General features: G+C 40.4%; 1 long non-coding RNA gene across 1 annotated transcript; it reads left to right on the top strand.

The window, feature by feature from the left end:
* The first annotated feature begins 3 nt into the window (after positions 1 to 3).
* Positions 4 to 3,697, top strand: LOC310813327. Its single transcript, XR_014554543.1, has 2 exons — positions 4 to 1,957; positions 2,008 to 3,697. It is a non-coding gene; the product is annotated as an uncharacterized lncRNA (long non-coding RNA).
* Positions 3,698 to 15,177: the final 11,480 nt, after the last annotated feature.

Below are 15,177 nucleotides of genomic sequence, written 5' to 3'. Positions count from 1 at the left end.
GGGGGGGACGGGGGGGGGTACTACTTGCTTCGTAAGCAGTAGGAGGAGAGAAGAAGGACAGAAGCTCTTACCCTTATACAGTGCCCTGTGTAAGTAATGGGACAGTGCCCTGTGTAAGTAATGGGACAGTGAGGCAGCATGTTTTCTTCTTCTGGCTCTACACTTCAAAAGTTTTTTTTTTTTGTATCAAACAAAAACATTCTCAGCTTTTATTTGATTGTATTTGTGTACATACTGGTTTGGTCACCATTCAGAAATTACAACACTTTTTATGCATAGTCCCCCTATTTCAGGGTGCCCAAAAGTAATGGGACAGTTTTGTTGACAATCCTTTGCATGCAGTAACTGCCTGAGCTCTGCGACCCATTGACCCCACCAGATGCTGGGTATCTTCTCTGGTGATGCTCTGCCAGGCCTGTACTGCAGCCATCTTCATTGTTGTTTGTCTTGAGGGTTTTTTTTTTCCTAAAATCTTATCATCAGGAAATGAATATGCATGAATTTCAATCTGAAGATTGACTTGGCCAGTCAATACTTTTCCACTTTTTGGCCCTTAAAAAACTCGCTAGTTTCTATGGAAGTATGTTTTGGGTCAGTGTCTTACTGTATGATGAAGGTGCCATCCAATGAATTTGGAGGCATTTGCTTGCACTGGAGCAGACAAGATGTTTCTGTACACTTCAGAATACATTCTGCTGCTGTCGTCAGCAGTTACAATCATCATTTAAGACAAGTTAACAAGTTGTAGTGGCAGATATACATGTCCAAACCTAACACCCCCTGCATAATGATTCACAGAAGAGAGGGTGTGCTGTAAATCTTGGGCAGATGCATTTTTCTCAAAATGTTCCTCTTTCAATCATTCTGGTACATGATAATTAATCTTATGTGTCCACAATACCTTTTTCCAGACATCTGCAGGCTTTTTAGGTACTTTTTAGCAAACTGTAACCTAACTATTCTTTTAGAGGATAACTAATGGTTTGCACCTTGCCGTGAAGCGTTTGTTGATTGGCTGGTGACGTAGTCTTTCTTGGTGTAACCAGCCTTTGTGATTGCTGAGCTCAGCTTTTTTAAATATTTTTTTATGATGTTCCAAACTGTTGATTTTGGCAAGCCTAAGGTTTTGGCTATGTTTGTGATAGTTTGTTTCTGATTGTTCAGCCTAATAATGGCTCCCTTGACTTTCATTGACACCTCTTTGGTCCTAATGTTGACAGACACCAATAGCAAACTCCAAAGGCAAATGCAAAGCCTAGAATCAATTGCCTGCGCAAATTATTTGATGGAACACACATCAAGCTGTCAAGCCATTTGTCCCATTACTTTTGGGTATCCTAAAATAGGGGTGACTATGCATACAAAGTGTTGTAATTTCTGAATGGTGAAACCAATATGTACACAAATACCATCAAATAAAAGCTGAGAATCTCTACTTTAACCTCACAGTAATTGTTTGATTTAAAATCCAAACTTTTGGAGTGTAGAGCCAAAAGAAGAGAAAATTCTTCACTGTCCCATTACGTATGCAGAATATACAACCAGAACAACATTTTGCAACATCACTAAATCATGTTATCTGCACCATAAAAAATCACTCTTTGCCACTTTTTATTCAAGTATACAGTTTCATACTGATTTAATACTTTTCAGAGGATGCCAACTGTATATATTCCGGTAGGTAGGTGATCCTTGCAACTTTGAAGCAGTCCAAAAATAATTATGCATATTAAATGTTCAATATCAGATAAAGCATTGATGTTATTTCCCCAAAAAATGTATTTTGACATGTTTTGTGCCAAACTAAGAACTGCCCTTTTTGACTTATTTTATATACTTAATGAGAACCACAATGGTCTCTTTCTTTGCTGAGTTGACCTCTGCAGAAGTGGAGGTAGACGTTGTGGTTCTCAGTGAGATAAAAGATATCTAGCACACATGGACAGCCCTCGAAGAGGTTTTGATTGACAGCCCTCGAAGAGGTTTTGATTGACAGCCCTCGAAGAGGTTTTTGTCAGTGTTGTCTTTTATCTAGCATTCATCATAATCAATTCACCCATGTTTTTGATCCCACTTTTATTTCAACACTATTTTGCAAATATAGCGACCAGCGAAAGTATGTAGTTCACCTTTGTCAAGTGTTCGACATCACTGATGAATTGATGAACATCATGTCCATAGTTTCTATATCTTAAATTGAACTCTCAGAAAGAGCTAAAAAGACCCCCTCTTATAATTAGTTTTACAAGTGTATGGTAAACTCTGTGTTACAACTATGATACATTTGTGCAAGGTAATTCCATTCTAAAAAACTCTTCTATTCTAAAGACACGTACAGTAAATAACAGACCAGAATACTTACAGGCTTCATATGTAAAATCATTTACTTTCTTGCTGTGTGGCAAAGTTATACTTTCAACAAAGATACTCGCTTAATGAAATGAATAACTTAAAGGCACATACTTTACTATGATTAACTTAAAAGTCAATTTGCCAGATTTCAGTTATGGGACTTTGAGAGTTGGTATCAGTAATACTGATTCTATATTAAGGTTAATAGCATCAGCAATGTTACTGTACAACCATCATCAAATACCAAAATACTACATTAATATATGTCTTGTACATCTGAATGTAACTTTTTCTGGCACTGTTAAAAGATTCTATTCCATGACATTCCCTCTGTGGCAAGCAGTATGCCTATTACACTGTTCCTTATGTCTGGCACATGTCGTCAGATATTTCTTCAGATATTCCTTCATTTCCTCTGCTCAATATTGGAATCATGACGATTTCACGATTATTTAATTCATGTTGTGATCCAAATACTGGAAACTACTCACAAACAGATTATGTAAATATGTTGTAAATTTTGCAGTGCAAAAATGGGGGAGGGTGTGTGTGTTTTATGTGTGTGTGTGTATATATATATATAAACAGAGTATATACATACACAGTATTTGTTTATATGCTGACAGGCATTTGTAACATGGTTTATTTTCACCTTGTCATACAGTGACCATTAATCAGTAAACAAATACCATAACATAGCACTAGTATGTGTGTGGTGCAGCATGGAAGAAGCCATGTTGGCACCAGCTTTCAGACCCATTTGTATATTAGCTGTATTTAAGGCTAGTCGATACCATGCTTCCTGTTTTGTAACTTTTGTCAGATCGCGACATTAACTGCAGGACAGTTTCTCACTACAGGACTTAATCTTAAAATGTTTTTTCATATTTGGATGGCATATGAAATTGGTGAAGGCACTTGCTACTGCGACAAGGATTTGGTTACACTTTAAAGTAAACACATCTGATAAAGTCAAAATGAAGCCTTCCTAAACTATTCATAAGGCTTACACAGATATCATAAATCATTAATAACCAAATGTCATACTAATAATGTGTCCATCTAGGTCAGGTGAGTCAGATGTGGCGTAACCCTCTAGTATGGCATTTGCTTCTAAATTAGATCTGTGAAGCATTTCTGCAAGGCCTATATAAAGGGCTTATGAAGGCGTCATGAAGCCCTTATACAATGTGCTTTCTTTGAAGTGTGACAAAACATTTTACAGACAAGGTCTTGTATATTACAACTACTGTATACCTTTGGAAGTTGACTCCATTCTGCTGTATGAATGTAATTTGTATGTGTTTTATTCTCTGGAATATAAATATATATGAATGAAAATATATATATTTGTCTAAAATGTATTTTATTTTTTATTTCACTGACTGTGGGCAATGTTGCAGTCTTCTGTGTATGTATCTTATCAAACAAATATGGTGCAGCGCTAGCAAACGTCTCTCTGATGTTCTCAACTTCAAACAAATGTAGCTTAGTTCTCATTTCACGTCTGTATATTGGAAATAAATCAATAAATCAATACTTTGCGGACATATTCAAATACACATACAACAGCAGTTGCCCATCAAGCCAATTGTTTTTACACAGATTTAAGTTTAGATGTGCTTACTCTACATAAGAAATAACATTAAGAGATACAGATGAATTGGCAGCAAATATGACTTGGAGATGATCTGGAGTTGGAGATGATCTGGAGTTGGAGATGTGTCCAAAAATTTCCAAGAACACACTCGTTGCAACTTATCCTTCATGAGGATCACAGTTTGAAATGTTCCCTCTTTTCCTAGCACTAATTTGATCATGCCTGACCACTGTGTTAATCAGTTTGCTATGATACAGGCTGTAGAATGGGAGCTACAGAAACACCTGTCAAGCCGACTGTCCCATCACATTTGGGTACCCTGAAATGAGGGGGACTCATTTGCACTCTGGTAGATATCACGCTGGTTAGGCTACTCCAGAAGCCCACACTGCTAAGATGCGTAGCCTCAAATTGAAATGCATAAATGAACACAATCATTTTATTGTGTTTGTGATGTCAAGTGGAATTGATTACAGTTCGCTAAAATATGTTACATTTTGGCTACAGTAAAATCAATGTCTGCAAGTCAATCTTCTACGCAGGAACTGAAGTCGTGTGTTAAATGAAGGACTCAAAATGTGTAGCCTACAGATCATGAATGTCAAACATATCAAGAACTGTCCAAGGCTGCAGCAATGATATAACACCGATATGAAAGTTACTCATTTGTAGCCAACTATGATACATGATATGCCGGACACGGGCGAAAAAGAACAGTCAAAACCAGACAGCAGGCAACTACAAATGACTCGTTGGATACGGGCTGTAAAACAGTGAAAATGTAATTTGTTTTGAGATTAACATTTGTGAGTTTTGTATTTGTATTACATATTACTTTCACTGATCACAGTAGGCTTGTACCAGCCACAGAACGACCAGGGAACGTCACCAGCATCAGCATAATTGCAGGTCTCACACCATGGGCCATTATACTGTTGATAGCCTCCCCCCTCCCCTGTCTCTGATGATCAGTGGAGTGGACAGATCTCACATCATGTAGCCTATTGCAAATTAAGTTGTGGTCATATTTGTACAGGCCAAGAAACAGGGAGAAAGAGGCCAGAATTATTACAATCACGGTCACACACAGTCAATAAAAATGACTGACATTGCCGATTCGCATGGGGTAGATGCTCTGAGAATGATTACATTACCCTGCCTCCCCTTGTAAAATTGTCCTGTCCGAATAGAGCTTAGATTGTTTTCATAAAATACTGTCCTTGGGCTGCTCTCTCGGCTATAATATTGTAAAATGAGCAATACACACAACAACCAGGAGACACATTGAACAGGCCAATCTTCCCAGACAAATGAATGCATTAAACAAAATGAATAAATGAAAATGCTGGTCAGATCCGAAAGAGCCCACAAATTACACCAACAATTACACAAATCCGGTGTAAAAACTTGCAAATACAATTTTCCTACTGTGCAACCACTATGCAATCATTGCAAATAATGTTGCATGATTTTACATCAGAGTTAGTTTTCGAAGCATTTATATGTGTAGTTTTAAGCTTTAATAACTGGCTCCTGATTGCAAGCTCCCTATTTGGCAAGCACCAAGTGAAACAATTTCAACTAATTTAACTGTTTGTACATGGTTTATAATTGAATCATAAAGTAGTTATACATTATTTATTAACTAATTATAAACCACTTACAAACCCTTTAAAAGGGTACTCTAATGTAAAAGTCTTTAACAATAGCTTTGAATTTAATCAACAGCAGTTTGATATATTTCTAAAGCTCCCGAGACAGAGAAGTATATACACTATCTTGTTCCCTCCATCAACAAACCATATCAACCATTTTAAGAGGGATGGAAATGAAAAGTCAATGACCTTTGGAGTGATGCTACATTTGAACAGGGTATTTCACAGACAGAGAACACTTGACAAACAGAGGAGAAGTACTTTACCAACAGCCCACATTTCACAGTGTTTTATGGTACCTGAAGGCCATGCGGAGGTTTCAACAGCTCCAGCGTGCGTCATCCTCTCAACCAGAAGGTTGTTAATCTAACTTTTTTGGTGCGTAGGTGTAGGATATGGAAGTATAGGGTAGTGAAGTGTATAACACAGGTGTTTCAGTAGTTTCCATGCCGGTCGCGTCGTCCTCGATGGGACAGTGCATGGTTCATAATTATCGTCAATCGTGACCCGTTTGCGTCAGAAACTTTCTGCAAATTGCCCATGAAAATTGAGATTGATGACCAATCTGTGCGCCCGCATCGAAGATTTCTTTTTACCAAATCTCTATTTTTTTTATTTAAATGGCATTTGTAGAAGGGAACAGACACTTCTTTGTGAATTTGCCTGGTTTTGAGAAACTTCCCGGCACAAGTGATACCCTCATCAGTATACAATGGAAGAAATGGGGGCACACGTGCAACCGCGAACATAAATATGTCATTTATGAAAGTGCAAAGCTGTCAGTATTGTGATGCATGTATTTAGATGTTGTACATAAAACATTCTGGCGATCCAAACTTTTTTATACTCCATTTTGTTCGACTAGAACGACAGGGAGCGAAATTAACAAGAAATGTGGAAGTAGTGAAGTATGACTTTTCTTATAACCAACAATAACTTGTTGAAATACTTTGACAACTAGGTTCGTAAATGCGTTTTGTTGCTAGACACGCTAGTATCCAGGGGTAGAGATAATTGCTGAGTGTAATACAACATGCAGTTTGCTGTAACAAATACAATGCAAACCAAAGGGGGAGTTTTCTTTCCAGCGATTAACCCTACCCTTAGCCAGGGGTGTGATGGTGGAGTTCAGTCTAGTTTTCTCAATATTAATAAAGGTGTTCTGCAAGGTTCGATTCTAGGTCCACTGCTGTTTACCATGTATGTAAACAAATAATGTTGGTTTGTCCTTGAACAATTATAAATTACATCTTTATACTGATTATACTGTTGTCTACTCCCGTGCCTCCTCACCTCAGCCGGTCATTCTTGATTCTATCACTCGACCTTAAGCTGAATGACCACTTGACCTTAAGCTCTCCAGTGTCCAGCGTTTACCCACCTTTTTTCTACAGTACCCCATTGCTCATTGTTTGCTTCCCTTTCTCTAGTACTCTAGCTGCTTTTAGCCCCTGTTCCCCCTACTGTTCCCCCTACTGTTCCCTCTACTGTTCCCCCTACTGTTCCCCCTACTGTTCCCTCTACTGTTCCCCCTACTGTTCCCTCTACTGTTCCCCCTACTGTTCCCCCTTAGTCTTATAAAAAGTCTTACTTGTTGCAATGATTGTGATACATTACTGACGAATGCAGGAAACATTTTCACCACCAGTTCCTTCCATATCACACTTTACCCAATTATAACTCCCCTGTACAACTGGGTTACTCTTGATTGACTGCCCCCAACCAGCTCAACTAGACAGCTGCAACTTAAAATGACCCTTTGTAAGATTTTCATAGGGAAACATGTCCATTATGCACAGCCCTAGTGCTTTTAATGTTTTCTTTACTAATTGGAAAAATAGTTAATACATTTATTGTGCAGAGAAAGATAACAGTGGCAGGCACCAGCAGAGATACTGTTTATACTGTTCATACTGTTTATATTTTGTATTACTTCTATTTTATTTTATTTTATTCTATTTTAAAACGTATTGTTGCACTACTCTGTGGCACTGTCACTTTTGCATTTCACTGTATACTTGTATGCACGTGACAAATAAAGAATCTTGAATCTTGAATCTTGAATCTTGAATTCTCTACGGCCTGAGAGAGACATTCTGAGCAGATCTGAGCAGACAGAGATAGCAGATCTCTGTTTCTATCTACTGCTGCCAACTCGCCCCCCTCCTAAATGACCTGAATAGCAGGGCTGCCACACTGATGGCTTGTAATAGAGGGGCAAACCTGCTTTAGGGCACTGTCACCTGCGCTTAACTTCAAAGTGGGAAAATACTACTGCAGGCACAGTGTGGACAATCCCCTTGCCTTAACCTCGAAAGCTCCTGCAATATCATTTCACACTAAGATAATTGTGCTTTTTTTTGTTGTTGTTTTTTTTTTACCGTAAATTCATTCTAGTGAATCTCCACAGACTGTATAACACGTAGGATAAGAATTGGTAGAAGAAATATAGATGATAACCTGTTATATTTTTGATTTCTCTACTTACAGCAGTGGTTCCAGAACATGTCTGTTTCCAGACCCTCCTGAGACCTTTCCTGGTAACCTTTAGACGATTATAATCCTGCCACGTGCAACAACCCTACTCTTAAAATGCAACCCAGAACAGCAGATATCACTACCCACCAGAGGGTCCTGACCCACAATGTGGGAGACACGAACCCTGTATAATGCAGACTTGACTTGAGAGACACATCATGGAGGCCCAGTGCAGGAGGAGGAGATATATCTTTAATACTATCATCATTAACAGCCACCATCCTGTGAAACAGCTGCTGAGCCACAATGGATGCACCCGAACGTCAAAATGCACTCCAGTCCAACTTGTTCCCAGTGCACTCCCTTTGCTTTTTTCAACTTTTTTTTTCTCATGCTTTTTTCATTGCTGTTTTCATCCTGTCATGAATGTGTGTGAAATGTGTTTGAGACCCCATGGTTCTCCCCTCACGGATCAGCGCTCCGCTTCTCCCACAAGTTCCATAATGAGCCTTGAAAGCCGGGTGCGGGAAAGAAAAAAAGAGTCATCCAAAGGAGTGGAAGAGTGCCAAGAAGGAGAGGCATCACCGCAACCTTTGGAAGTCAACTTTATATGTGCAAGAATACACATTTGGGGTTTGGGGTCTTTTGAGACCACAGGAAAAGAGAGAAGCCTCAGACCATTATTGACACATATGATACAGCCACATTGCCAACGTAATAGTGAATGAGGTTGAATGAGTGAATGAGTGAATGAGTGAATGAGGTTATTCTAGCAAGTCATTCTTCCCACTGTGTCTTATTGATTATTACTGTACTTTCTCCACTGTAATCACTGGGGAACCCACACCTATAATACTAGATGCTGGGGAACCCACACCTATAATACTAGATGCTGGGGAACCCACACCTATAATACTAGATGCTGGGGAACCCAAACCTATAATACTAGATGCTGGGGAACCCACACCTATAATACTAGATGCTGGGGAACCCAAACCTATAATACTAGATGCTGGGGAACCCACACCTATAATACTAGATGCTGGGGAACCCACACCTATAATACTAGATGCTGGGGGTGGTGCTCAATGTCGACACTTATCAACCCATCATAAGATAGACGTGTGCATTGTCATGCAAAAATAGTGTTGCAGAGGTGTGTGTGTGAGTCTGTGTGTGTGTATGTGTGTGTGTCCAGAACAGGGTATTGTGAAATAGTATGGGATGGATTGTTATTAGCTTACTTTTAACAGAAATTAAGCAATAAACTGATACCTGCGTCATCAGTAAACTTAGTCAGTGTGCAATTCACTGTTTCGGATATACAGTGCCCTTCTATAAATATTGGAAAGAGGAACCATTTTGTTTTCTTTTAGCTCTATACTCCAACAGTTTGAATTTAAAATCAAACAATTACTATGAGGCTAAAGTAGAGATTCTCAGCTTTAATTCAATATATTTTTTCACCATTTAAAAAATATTAATTCACCATTTACTATTTACGCAAAAGTAATGGGACAATTGGTTTGACAGGCGCTTCTGGTTAGTCTGGTGTGTTCCGTCACATCATTTGTGCAGGCATAAGAGAGCTCTCAATGTCAATAGTATTGATTCTAGCTTTTACACTTTCCTTTGGAGTCTACTATTGGTGTCTGTCAACATGAAGACAAAAGAGTTGTTACTGCAAGAAAGCCATTATGGTGAACTCAGCAATCGCAAATAACCTGGTAGGCCAAGGAAGACTTTTACAGTGGATGACCGAAGAATGCTTACAAAGATTAACATGCACCAGAGTGATGGCAAGAGTAAAGTGTGGAGAAAAAAAGGAATTTCCCAAAATCCCTGCCATACCACCTCATCTGTGAAATATGGTGGAGGGGGTGTTATGGCTTGGCCATGTATGGCTGCTACTGGAACTGGCTCACTTGTCTTCATTGATGATGTAACTGCTGATGGCAACAGCAGAATGAATTCTGAAGTGTACAGAAACATCTTGTCTGCCAAGTCAATCTCCAGATTTACATTGAATTGAACATGCATTTATTTTACTGAAGAGGGAACTTAAGGCAAAAACACCTACCAAAAATACCTCACATTTTGTTTCCTCAGAGACTGAAATTGAAATAAAAAAATTAGTATTACTTGGACAGAGCAGAGCTTATCAAAATTGATCTGTGAAAACGGTTGCAGCATCGACAACATTTTTGTGCACAGCGTTTGAATTTGCAGTTAATGATGGACTGATCTTGCCGTGGGTATGCATTTTCGCATGACAGACATTAACCTAGTGGCGACTGCCCAAAGCAAACACATGACCTCATGAGAAACCCAATTGGAGAGGCTCTCCATTAACAATCTGGAAACATAATTTGCACGGTGCCAGGAAAACCCTGTGTTTATAGTCTAGCGACCACTTAACAGAGGATAACAGACACTGCTCCGCCCCTGTTGAACCTCATAATGACATCATCTACTGAAGAGTGGCAAAATGTGTCCTGGAAGTGCCATCAATCATTTTTACATTCTGAAATGCAGGAGGACACAAGAACCAAAAAGTTTAAAAGTATCATAATCTTTGTGCTTAAAATGTTAAATATAAACTCAACTAAAATCCCTTAATAGCATGGATACAGTTGAAGGCAGACATGTTTGGTTTCATGCAGCATCTCCTTAGGTCCTGGCCTGCAATATTCTCTTGTGAGCTGCAAAGCAACACAGGATGAGAAGGCGCCAACTTGTGTGCTTTTCCTATCTAATCACCCCCTCTATTATAGCAGAGGAAATGGGGTAAAAGGAGGGTCTTTGCTCAATAAAAACAATTACCAAGCCTCATGCTGATAGCTGCATTGTATCCTTAGGCGGGAAGCCAGCTTTTCTGGAGAGTGCTTGTTTATTTGCCGGAATCTTGGAAATTGCCATCTGCAATGTAAAGTAATTCTTTTACCAAAACAAACAGGCTCTACTTGTGTCCAAATGAACTGCGAGGATTGTTGACCAATGTTTGCACTTTTGTAATGCTGAGCTAGTCATTATGTAAGAGGATTGAGTTTGGGATTGGTTTATTACCTTCTTGGTCAGATTTTAAAATCATCTTCATTAGACATAGTAACACAGACACTTATTGAATTGTTCCACTGCAACGTCCAAGTTGAGTCTTGGAAACACTAGTGTTTGTTTGGGTATCTACACAGTCAGCCTCTGGAGTATCACTAGAGAGAAAATAGCAGTGGGATTAACACCACAACAAACCCCAGCTCAACTGTATCTGACACTATTTATATCCTGGGGTTAGGGTTACTGGGACGTTGATGGCCCAAGATGGGGCTGAATCTGGGGGGACACTCTCTGGAGTTCATGCTCTTACTAGCTGGTTGACCTCGGTGTTCTGGGAAAGCCGACCCCCTCTCATTTGTTGCTTTCCACCAAGGGCATCCCCGGAAACACAATAGGGACAGGTGTTGATATTTGAGAGCGTTGATCAGTTTTCCTGTGTAGGGTACCAGCTGTGGGGACAGATCTGACCCTGTGTAGGGGTACCAGCTGTGAGAGGGGGTCAGATCTGTCCCTGTGTAGGGGTACCAGCTGTGAGAGGGGGTCAGATCTGTCCCTGTGTAGGGGTACCAGCTGTGAGAGGGGGTCAGATCTGTCCCTGTGTAGGGTACCAGCTGTGGGGTCAGATCTGACCCTGTGTAGGGGTACCAGCTGTGAGAAGGGGTCAGATCGGTCTTTCCATGCCTTGAGAAATACCCAGCGGTCTAATGGCTTACAATAAGCAATCCAAAAAGGTGTTGCAATGCAGAATTAGTCATTCTAAAGAAGCCTTTCCCTGGATGTTGTCTGAATAAACATGCTGGTCACTGTTCACAGTATAGCACCCCTACAGCAGGTCAACTATAGAATGACCTATGAATGCCTATGACCTATGAAAGCCTACCATATATGTCAGTGACATGCAGTTTTAGAGAATTAACAAGGTTTGAATTATTTGTATTTGATTCAGTGGTGGTGCTGATAATTGGGTGGACTCAGTTATACCTGAGAACAGGGTCATTAAGTTATCACACTGTGGTAACCCTGGAAAATGCAACAACATAATGTCATGTCAATGTGCATGCATGTGTGCTTAAGTGTACGTGTATCACCATGGTGGTTAATGATCTCAGAAAGGGCATTGATGGCTTAAGCAGAGTCTGCACTCATCAGCCCAATTCCCTGAGCCAGGGACCAACTCATCCACAAGTATAAGAGAGGACGCGCTGTTGTAACGACAAGATCAGGACTGAATGCCTTCTTGATCTCGAGGGGTCCAACCAGTCCCACGAATACAGAACGCAAACAAGAACATGGTCTTTGTGTTTGCATTCTCTGAGGTGTGGGCCTGGCTCTGCTGTTTACTGAGTAATCAACAGCCATTCCTTTCTAATTGCTTTGGCACTCATGCATACGAAACAACAGGCGGTGGAGCTCGTCCTCTTAAAAAAAGGAATGAGAATGCTAATGGAATATCTGCGGAGGATAACCTGGAAGCTCAAGAATCAGGGCGGCCCAAATACTTCTGTCACTGCGTCCCAGGCCAGTGTGCAGTCCGACAAACATAATTCATGCCTAACAAAGTTCTTCATCAAACTCCGTAACCGTGCCAGCCTCCTGTCCACATCCAACGTAGAAGGGTTCCGGTGCGGTGCCAATGTGCGTCAGCCTGAGAGGCTCTTGACGACTGTGTGCCTTTCGCACCTACAGCGCAAAGACAGGTGTGTCATAATGGCAGCCTGTTAACGGAAAGTAAGAACAGAAGGATAAACTCAGGACATAGCTCATGAGTGTGTGTAATCAGAGCTGTGTGTGTGTGTGTGTGTGTGTGTGTGTGTGTGTGTGTGTGTGTGTGTGTGTGTGTGTGTGTGTGTGTGTGTGTGTGTGTGTGGAGGGCAACAGGCCAGTCTCCATAAAACCCAGTGTACTAGATACTGCATGTCCTTGAATTGAATATGTTGGTCTTGGAATTGCTCCCAGCTAAAACTGTCCATGGCGATACGGAAGAGATCATTGGGTCAAGTGCAATTGACATCACCAAGAGATTATCTCTCTGGGGATTAATATAATCTCCAATTCTGAGAAGTTTTTTGTTCGTCCTCTGACAGGAAAGGATCATTGATGTTTACACTGAATGTAAGATGTATTTAAATGTAACGTTTTAACACAGGTTTCCATAGAAAACCGGTAAATTTGAGATAGATATGAATTTAAGTTTATTGACAGTTGAAGATAATCCTAAACCAAAACAGCAAGTGTTGATAGTGTTGCTATTAACTAGACCATTTTCACAGAGAAAGTATTATTGATGCTCCATGTAGAAAAGCAGGGGTGGTTGGCACATAGAACATACAACTGCCCTCTTCTTGGTGCCCACCAAGAAAAGAGGGGAAATGAGGTCCCACTTGCTTACTGGCACAGCAGTCAAAATCAAGAGTTGGTCAGAGGAGCCTGACACCCAAGGGTCTTGTTCCATTTCTTGCGTCAGGATTTTTGTATGTCTGCACCTCTGTGTCTGGCATCTATCAGAATATCTGAATAAGCCCCTTTTGCGTCTGTCAGTGAATCAAATGTCAACATGAGTCCTTCTCCCTGTGTCGTCTCCAGTGCTCACAGGCACCTGCTTTACCGTCGAGGGTCCCTGGCCAAAGGTATACATTCCAGACGTGCAAATAGTTTGTCGAGGGCACTGCTATTTCTTTTGAAGAAAATGTGATTTCCACTTCCTACTAACCCAGACAGACAACAGGTTCATGGTTTGGCTCATGTTCAGGTTATGTAGCCAAACCTTTTTAAAGGAGAGGAAAGGACCCATGTGCCAAGACACAAACAAGGAGTCCGGCTTCACTGACAATAGCAGCAGACACAATATAGTCTTTATCTATCCGCCAAATTCTCTGTTGTTGTGATACAAAAATGACTAATTAGTCTAGGTCACAGTAGGAAATGAAGCGGATGTTCCAACAAAGCTGGTAAAAGTAGTTTTCAGTCAATCGGAAGCTGTGTCTGTCACATGAAATGGCAGGCACAAAGACAGCATCCTTTTCGGTGTGCTGTACAATTAATCACGTCGTATAAATAAGTTACCGTAACACTGTAAAACGAGCCAAGTAGAATGTCAAGCTCATTGATAAAAAGGAGAACTAGCGTAGAGGTGTGGGGAAATCAAACACAGGTTGCGGCTGCTCACTTTACACCAATCAAGGGCCTGTACCGAATGATACTATTTATACTTGTGAACCGTCACACCCCTACTAAATGCCTGTGGTCTGTTTCTGGGTTGGCATACTACTTTTTAGAGGTTGGTGGAGCTGAAATGTAATCATGATTGGTCTTGTCAAGAGCAAGTGCAAAGTAGAATATCCCCTGATTGGTCATATAGCATTGTTTATTTTCCAAGTTCTGTTTTGTTTTGCTTAATGGGGCAATCTGTAATTGGTACATCAATTTTCAACTTTTAACTTAATGATATATAGCCATTGATTCTTGAATAATATAACTTATAAATGCCTCATGAGCTTAGATCAACTGTCGTACCCCATCAGAACCCAAAATATAAGCTTGTTTTACTCCATTGTTTGTAAACAATGCAATTGTAAACAAACACTGTATAGCTTTAAAACATGGTTAAAACTTTAGTCCCATTGCTCTGTCTATGAAATTGAGAGTGGTTACACCCCTCCCCCCCAAGTGTCTGGGAGCCCTCTTTGTAGTTGTTTGATTTACAGATTGCACCTTTAAGTGAAATCTGTCATCATCCAAACCCCTTGGAATGTGAAATAACACAATTTGCGGGAATGAGTCTGGAGTATACTTGTTTGCGGAGCCAAGTGTCAGTTGACCATCAACAATTGCCACTTCATGCTTGAGGAATGACTATCAAAGGAGGAAATATCTGCCCAGGTCGCTCTCGAGGAGGAGGGCTGTGAGCAGTGGGCAGCCTTCCTGCTATTGTGAAAAATCACCGGCTAGAAATCACCGGCTTTCTTCTTGTGGTCATTAGGCTACTTTAGTGGCCCCACCTTATCGAGTCCCATATAGGTCAACAATGTTGTGTGCAAA

The sequence above is a fragment of the Argentina silus genome, assembly GCF_951799395.1.
Source record: "Argentina silus genome assembly, chromosome: 12".
Lineage (NCBI taxonomy): Eukaryota > Metazoa > Chordata > Actinopteri > Argentiniformes > Argentinidae > Argentina > Argentina silus.
This window is presented reverse-complemented; position numbering and strand designations above follow the sequence as displayed.